A 9,342-nucleotide genomic window follows, 5' to 3' on the forward strand; every position below is an offset into this window, starting at 1 on the left:
TTTTTTTTTCTTTTTTCTTTCCCTGGGTTAATATTCCCCAAGGTTAACTCAGCTCGCTAACAAAGGTCAGAGGAACAGGAGAGCTGGAGCGGCGGCGCTGGGGAGGGGGTCATTGCCTCCTCTTGGCACCAGAAGCTGCCTGGTCTGTTCAGCTTGTCTTCCCTGCTTTAGGACTGAGCCCGTGGCCCTGATATCTCACCCGAAATAGCCCCGTGAGCGTGTAATTGTGTTTTAAATCGCGCAGAGCTGGCTTCGGCTGAGCGGGATGCGGAGCGTTCGTTTTATTAACGGGTTATAAACAATCTCTAAAGGAGAGAGCAGGGCAGGGTTTGGTTTTTCCGAGTGGCTGCGCGTTTTGGGAGGAGCAGGCAGGGTCTGCTGGAGAGGGATGTGATTTTGCCGGGTAGCCCAGGGGTGTCTGCCCAGAATTCRGGGTGTGGAGAGCTTCACCGTGACCCAGCCTAACGCTGTGCGTCTCAGCAACTGCTCCAAACACCTGTATCACACTCAAATATTAACAATATTATTAATTATAAAAACAATATTATTAATATTATTAATATAAAAAGCTATTAATAAGTTAAATGCTTAGCAAATCACTTCTTCATATTTGTGCAGCAAAGCAATGTTTGGATGTTTTCTTTTGGTTCTTTTGGTTTCATGCAAGAGAACCTTTGCACAGACTGGTGCTCAGCATCTGAATAAATAAACGGCTGAATAAACKGATGAATAAACGGCTCTTTTTAGGTGCCTGGCATAACTCACATTGCACATCTTACCACGGATACCTTTGGCTTCCTATGGCACCTCCTCAGCCCTGTCCTATCAGGGAGCTCCGCCCACCCATTTARAGAATCACAGAATATCCTGAGCTRGAAGGGAYCCACAAMGATCACTGAGTCCAACCCCTGGGTCTCCACAGGACATCCCAAAAATCCCACCYTGTCCCTGAGAGCCTTCCCCAAACCTTCCTGGAGCTCTGGCAGCCCTGGGGCCGTGACTACTCCCTGGCGAGCCYGTTCAGTGCCCAACCACCCTCTGGGTGAAAAACCTTTCCCTGATATCCACCCTAAACCTCCAGCCTCAGCTTCCTGAAGTTCCACCGGTCACGAGAGTGAAGAGATCGGTACCTGCCTCTCGTAGCTGCCCCTGGCTTTCCCAAGACCACAATGAGGTCATTTGTCACAATTCCCTTTGTTTCTGCAGGCACTTTGTCAACACAGCTCATTTCCCAYTCGGTTAATGCCCAACTTGCCATATGCTCCCTTGCACTTCTGATTTTTGCCTGYGTTTAATCAAAACCCCGGGGCAGTGGGAGATAAAGCCTCCCTAAAGCCAAACATCCGAGCACCTACTCCAAACACCTCAGGGTGAGCTTGCCCTTGACACTTTGGGATTACAGCACAAGACTTCCTTTTACCATTCCAACTGGAGCCATCTCCAGGGAATTTTGAGTGTTAAAGCCCACAAGTGGGGGGAAAAAACCACCAATATTCAAATGATGGTGTGCTCTATGCATTTTTTCTTCCCTTGGTACCACGCAAGATCTTTGTGGTTGACAGAAATTGCAGTTACCCACTCACCCATAAAACTACAYCAAACCTGGGAACATAATTAGTCATTTAATAACCAAGCTCAAACTCAATGTATGTTGACTTTGGAAGCACATTTGCATCTGGCTGGTATTACCATGAGTACACACACATAAATTTACCTGCTGCAGGTAGAGTTGAAAATCAAGATAAATGGGGCAGACATCTTCAAATAAAATCYTTTTTTTTATTATTATTATTCCAGCTGTTGAATGAAGCAGAAGGTGGTCCTTTGTTCAGGTATTAACTGAAAAAACATAACTGCTTAAACCAATTACCCTGTTATCTGGGAAACAGGAGAGGGTCTCATGGGCGTGCAGATTAGAAAGGTGTGTCCTTGTGAACATTCTCACTTCTTTTCCAGGCTTTCAGAAAATATTTTAAGAGTTTGAACCCCACAGAGATTGAAACCCTAAAAACTGCCCACACTCTTCTTGGTTCTCCATTTCAATTTTTKCCTTCTTTCCTTCCAATTTAGTTTTCTACTATAGAGGCAACACCTCAGAATTATTAAATTCTTTGCTGTCTCTCAGAGGGAAGACAGGAATAATAAGTGACCTTCACTTTAGGTGCATGTTGTTTCAGTGGATTTCTTCTCTGTTACTGTATAACAAGAGAAAATAAAAATTCAAATACTTGYTCTTTGTTGGATTTTTCTGGGTGTATCATGTAAATACAGCTGCATTTTCCCTTATCAGAAGAGAATTTGACCTACAAATTTGACCTGTTATCCACATTAAAATAATTCTACCCTTATGGCATAGAAATTAAATGGCAACTTTCATTTATTGTATGATATTTTCCTGATACTTGGGACATTTTTTTTTCCTCAGAGCTGATAGTTTAGCTTTGTCTCACACTTGTAGCACAAAGCAGCCACAAATCCAAACTGCTCAGCCAATTAAACCAGGTTTTTAGTTACTCATATGCCAGCCTGGTCTGAAGCAACTAAAATGCATCAGTAAATCTGAGTTTCAGTGCAGAATGATGTCACCGTTCTCATAAAAAGAAACAACACAAATCAATTTTAACTTAACATTTCAAAAATGTTTTGTTTCATATGAAGTTGCAAAAGAAAAATTACTCACTTCTTAGTGATTGGCTTTAAACAACCACTGAAAGAACTGTRTTTCAATATCAATTAGAATCAAATATATTTAGTCTTCCTGATGCACACAGAAAAATACTGATTGGTAAAATAAAAACAAACAAACCACAATAAATCTTAAAATAGACTTTTTTTCTGAATTAGAAACAAAAAATTATGTTTTGGATGTAATCTTGGACAAAATTAACTTTGATTTAATGGAGCCATATTTTCTCAATGGATCATTTAATTCTAAGTTTTTTTAATGCTGAATGTTAACTATGCCATCTTATATTAAAAAAAAAAAAACCACCTTATTTTCTATAGCTCCTGGAAGATCACTGTTTTTCATTTATTTGGTAATAATTCTGTGAAAGATAGAAAAAAAATAACAAGACTTTTTAAACAGCTGAATTTTCTAAATAGCTGCATAAGATAACCAGAGATAAACCCTATCTGAAAAGAATCGCCTTTTGTTTGTCTGAATAATGAAGAGAARGGTTTGKTTTTTTTCTCTTTCCATGCTAGTTCAGCTCCAGATCTGYTGTATAACTTCAGCAAATTTGTTTGCATCTGCCTGCATTTCCCACTCTGCAAAAGGGAATTAATGGTATGCAATATTCAGGAGGAGAACAGCTATATTCACATTTAACCAAATATTTGTAAAAGTGCTTGGAGACTTGTTGATTAACCTGTTATAAAAGGGTAACAACGAAGTGTCCTCTTTATATTCAGCTTTTATGGCCTGCTCCTGCAGCAGGTATAAAAGCACTTGATTTTTATCAACAATTGGACATTGTTTTAATTCCGTGATAAATGGAGCAGATGAAGTCAGAAAGCTGTAGATCGTTGATTGGTCACCAACAAAACACTGATGCAGCTCATTGGATCAGGCAGGTTATAAAGGAGGAAAAATGCAGCTCAGTTTCATCTGTTTATGTTCTTCAGCAAGCCAGGGATTAATTTAAGAAAAAAATATATTTAACTGTGATTATGAGAAAGTGCTGTTCACATGTGCAGTTCTCAGGGACCTGTGCTTGCCATGGAAGCAGCCAAATGTGTTGTCCAAAACTTTTCACAAGACGACTTTGACTAAGGCAGGATTTTACAGTTGGATTCTGATATGTTCTGTTACTTTACTCAGYCTTTCTTTTGAATTTTAACTGAAGTGGCTCAAGAAAGCACTATTTGCACTGTGAATATAATTTCAAGTGGAGGAAGAATGATGATTTCTGAAATTATTCCTGAATCACAGTTACYACTCTTCCATGTCTTGGGATAAAAATTATTAACTTGTAGTAGGATGTCACACACTCGTCACTCTTACTGCATTTTTCTCGTTAATAACTAAAATCTTACTTCATCAGTCTTAATTTAGGTCTGAATTCCTCTTTATTGTGGTTCAGCGGCTGCTTTAATTCCTCAAGAAAGAATGTGTTTGCTTGCCTGCTGCCTGTGTAAAGAATCCTTGTGTTTGAAGGGACAAATAAAACTAAAATACTTCTTATCTTTAGAGAAGGTGGCACAAGAAAACAGATCCTTTCTGGTCAACAAGAGCTATGGCATTACAGTTTTCCTCTAAGAGGTGAAAAATTGATGCTTTAATTCAAACTTCATCTAATTACCAATACTTTGTAGTTAAGCATGTACATTTTTAAGAGGAAATTCCTGTGCTAGGTTAACCAATTTTTTTTTCCTCATAGATAGATATCTTTTGTGATCAAATTCCAACCACACTGAGAGATACCAAAGCTTCACGTGAAGCTGAAAGAAATTAGCTGGAAGTGTTTGTCTTCTCTGGGATTGGTTGGACATTGATCATCAGACTCCTGCACGAGCACCTGGTGAGTAATTTTTTGAAGGTAATTTGAACCCACCCTGGGAAAGGACTGCAAGCCGGCTAATACAAGTTCCTGCTGGTGATGGACCTGTTTTCTGAAATGTTTCTGTGTGGATAACAGCAACAGTGCTCATAAATACCAGCCAGGGCTGGCATCTTCACTGCTGCAGCACATAAAACTGCTCAAAGTGCAGCTGCAGTGAAAACCACGTGAGAGCATTGCATGGGCATCGTAGAGAATATCCTTAACAAATCGGTATTTCCATGAAAATCTAAAACTGACAGAGCCTGTGCTTTAGATCTTAACATTATAACTCTGTTACTAATTGGTCGGGTAGGTCATTGCAAAAAACTGATTATCTTGTTATCTGTGTGGGCAGGTTTTGAAGGAAAAAAATAAAGAATGGATGGCATAAATGGAAGCCAGGTAACTGACATTGACCAACTGATAGCTAATTTTATGAACATGTTGTGTCTGTAGTCAGGGGTTTTATTATTTTATTTTATTTTATTTTATTTTATTTTATTTTATTTTATTTTATTTTATTTTATTTTATTTTATTTTATTTTATTTTATTCTGCCACTTTTTTTTGCTCTTCCATTGCTGCCTAACAGATGACGAGTATCTGAACCAACTGAGTTGTATTTGTTTTGGGGGAGTTATATTTTCATTCCCTGTCTTATTTTTTAAAGTCTACTTCAAGATCATCCTCCCCTATATGATTTTGAGGAAGGAACATTATGATTTATTTTTTAAATTTTCCTTTATTCTGCCCCTTTATTTATGGTTCTGGTTTTRTAGTTTCTGCTCGTGTCTGTGTACATGTAACAACTGTTAATATTAACTGCACATTAATGAAATCATGATCGTGTTTTAGTTTCTGTTTTTCAAGACCGAACAAACCTCTGCCCCCAATTCCCCTGAATTGGTTCTGCTGAACTGCTCCAGCCGGATAAAGAGGATTTCCACACCTTTGAGCACAGCTGCCAGGTGCCTGKTATGTGAAAACGAGGAGTTAACCTCTTCTTGAGCTGGCTGAAGTGTCAGAGAGAGTTTATAACTTCAGATTCCTGCTCAGGGTGATGCAAGGGTCCTGCCCCTTCCTGAGCTCTCCAGGCTCATTCCCGAGGGCGATTGCCTTATCGGGGCTGAGAGGGTCAGCTGGTGAACACGTGAAGGTTCAGGGCTTGGGAAACAATAATTCCCAGCTTGGATAGCCTAAAAATCCCTCAAAGAGCAGCACAAGGTGGGCACCTCACCACTGAGCATGTCGTAGATGTTGGCAGCATTTGGGTGGGTTTAATGTATTTTTCCTGCAGCTTATAAATACAAAATAACTCTCTTATTTAAAGTTATCCTGCTATAAAGTTCGTGTTCYTGGCACCAGACCGATTTGTCAGAAAAGTCTAGTCAATATACAATCCTTTAATAGTGGATTACACTTAAAATAAGAACTGTGAGATTACACCCAGAAAATACGATTTTCCGGGTATCTTTGCAGAGATAARGAGTTGAGACTCAGAGAGGATGTTACCCTTCTAGGTGATGGGAAATGTGAGAAGATTTTAAGGCAGAGAATTCACAAAATATCCAGATTTTAGCATCGCATTACCTGCCCCAGAAAGGCAGGTTTGGAGCCGCCAATTCCGGAGCGCGCCTGGACTTCAGCCCTTGCTTGATCCCTGTCTGAGAACACTTGGAATTTTTGCCTTAGATATGCAAAGGGTGACAAATGAGCCCGTGAGTCAYTTCATCAGCACACACTGATTGACCTTCAAACACTCGGAATGAAGGGTTTAAAGGAGGCCACTGGGTCTCCTGCATCCCGCACCCAGAGCAGGCAGATCGTCCCTAATTCGAACAAACGTGACCAGTCCAAAAATTATAGAGCTGCGGGATAGGGCTGCAAAAGCTGTAGCCTTGACTCTTTACCTCGATGGGAGATCGGGCTGTTTGTCAGGCTCCGAATGGGGCAAGAGCAGCAGGTTTTGTCTGAGGTGAAATTTCACAATTTGCATGAGAACAGGAGAACCCAATGCCGGAGTTTCTGCAAGGAGATGCATCCATCAGCCCCTAAAAGCTCCCAAAAGGAGCAGCAATAACCCTTTAACAGCCTCTTCAGGTCCTCCCTTCTGCAGGAAAGCAGGCTAGCAGAAACTACTCCAAGGTTAGCCTGCTGTCTTGTGAGAGAGGGACAATCCTGGGGACACCCAGTGACCCAGGGCAGAAGGGATCAGTCCTGTGAAACATCCCTGAAACCGTTTTGTGGGTGCTGTTGTGCTCATCATCCACCCAAACTAAAACTGAACATGAGAGGGAAGTGGCCTGTTATGGGGTTACACCCATAACACTGGGATTTTTTCAGAGAGATGTCCCAACTGCTCCCCCATCGCCTGAATAAAAGGAAAGTGGACATGAGAAGGCTTAGAAGAAAAATTGCATCTCTCTCAGAGGTGCCTGAAAGATTGAGTCTCCCTTCACAGCAGGAGATTAGACACAGATTGGTTTAAAACCTGCAAGAAAGCTATTTTTTGGTGTGACTTTGAGAAAATAGAAGGGTCCTGGTCAGCTTCAGAGAAAAACATTCATTCCATAGCATGAAATTGCAGGGCCTCAGAGCAGAGGAGCAGCTGTGCAAGACGTGTGTCTTTAGGGACAAAAAAGGATGAAAAGTTGAGGCGCCCTGATTTCACTCTGATGCTTTTTAGACTCTCTCTTCTTTAATTTTTTTTTTTTTTTTGCCAAGTGTCCACAAGAGTGCTGATGCATTTTTAGGCTGTGCTCTCCAGGCTGTCAGGATTTACCTCCTAATTGTGGGTGTCCCCTGAAGTCCCAGGAAGGAACAAGCGTTCCAGAGAGGACTCGAAATGTACTTTAACTTGTGCATAATACTCAGTCCTCACRGCACATCCTGTTCTGTTCTCAGGCCACTATTTCTGCCCCCTGGGAGCAGAGCAGTTGCAAATTACCTTCCATTGAGACTATTGTCTAGTGGGGTTATGGATCAGAAACTTGATTTTCCCCCCTGGCTTTGGCACGGAGCACACAAAAGCCTCCCAGCTGAGCCACCCGGGTGGATTGGCTGCCACCCACGAGTTCTGGGTGCTTTGGCTGAGCTATAAAATATATATTGAAAGGAGTCAGAGGGGCACAAAGTGTAGCAATGGCATCACTGCTGCTAAACGTGCTAGGAAATGGCACAGGCTTCGATGGGATTCACCCCCAAGGAATGTTTGTCAAAACAAACAAAAATAAGCCTTTAATAGAAGTTTCCACCAACAGGCATTGAGGTTTTTTCAAAGGCCGGTGGTAGGCCTGGCAGAGCTGTAAAAAGTCTGGTTTAGCCAGTGGAAATGTCATGGAAGAGCTTAGGGTTAGGTATGTGTTAAACCTGGAATCAACAGTTTAAACCTGGAATCGAGAGTTTAAACCTGGAATCGAAAGCTTAAACCTGAAATCGAGAGTTTAAACCTGGAATCAGGAGTTTAAACCTGGAATCAGGAGTTTAAACCTGGAATCAGGAGTTTAAACCTGAAATCAGGAGCTTAAACTTGAAATCAGGAGCTTAAACCTGAAATCAAGAGCTTAAACCTTAAATCAAAATCTTAAACCCAAAATTGAGATCTTAAACCTGGAATCCAGAGCTTAAACTGAAATCAGGAACTTAAATCTGCAATTGAGAACTTAAACCTGCAATTGAGAGCTTAAACCTGAAATCGAGATCTTAAACCTTAAATCGAGATTTTAAACACAGAATCAAGACCTTAAACCTGGAATTTGGAGGTTCCCCCTACCCTTGTGTGGTCCCCAGGTTTATGGCATCTCAAGGGTTTGTGTTTGTGTGAGTCAGCACAGGCAGGCAGCCAGAATAACCAAGAATAACCACAAATACCCACAAATTTACAGCCAGAGYACAAGGAAGAAATGAATTTCCACTCCAAGTAGGGGATCCCCAAAGCAGAGGCTCACAGGAGGCACAGACTTTGTTAAACCCTGCCCGTGCCAGGGGATCTCTGGGCTGCTGTTTGCACGGGCTTATCAAGGTCACTGGGGCTGATTTACAGCTCTCCTCCAGGAGGGTTTTTAACCCGTTTTTAACCCAGTTTTAACCCATTTTTAACCTATTCCTCCCAAAAGTGAGCACGAAAAATCTCTGCCAAATATCTGATGTCTCCTATTGTAACCTTGCCTGGGAAAAGAAAACAGACGAGCTGTTCAGGGCTATAAATCCACTCCAAATCAAGAAGGAGCTGCTTCTCCTTCCTGGTGCACACAGAGCACTGGCTGTGCTTGTGTGAAACCCCTGCCAAAGTTTTTATGRCTGCGCCCAGGAAAGCTCTGAGACACAGAATGTAAAGCCCCCGAGGCTTTTTGAGAAGTATTTCCAGAAATTAAGAGCTGTGTTCAGCCTGAGAACAATYCTCATTCAGCCCTGGGCTGGCTTTTCCGTGTTCTTCAGGAATGCCAGTACCTCATGACACCTTGACATTAATTCAGGTCTGTCCTAAGAAGTTCCTAAAATGCCTGGGAAAGCTCAGGTACATAATGATCCTTGTTTTAATTAGGAGAATGTCTGAAATTCTTCTCCTCACAGGTGCTGTTCAGCGTGCAGAGACCCACAGCWGAGCCTGAGCTCTCTTGGAGGGAATTCTCAGGTGCAGCCTGGTGTTTTTCAGGGCATTCATGAAGTTTAAAGTCCAGTTCTTCAGGATAAAGAGGCAGGTAAATTCCTCTTTTTCCCCATGGATGGTCCATCTCACGTTGTGCTGCCTTTCACAGCTGCACTGACAGGCTCCATGAATGATGCTACTGCAAAAAAAC

This window comes from Malurus melanocephalus, unplaced genomic scaffold (assembly GCF_030028575.1).
Source record: "Malurus melanocephalus ecotype Western Australia unplaced genomic scaffold, MMel_1.1 scaffold_212, whole genome shotgun sequence".
Lineage (NCBI taxonomy): Eukaryota > Metazoa > Chordata > Aves > Passeriformes > Maluridae > Malurus > Malurus melanocephalus.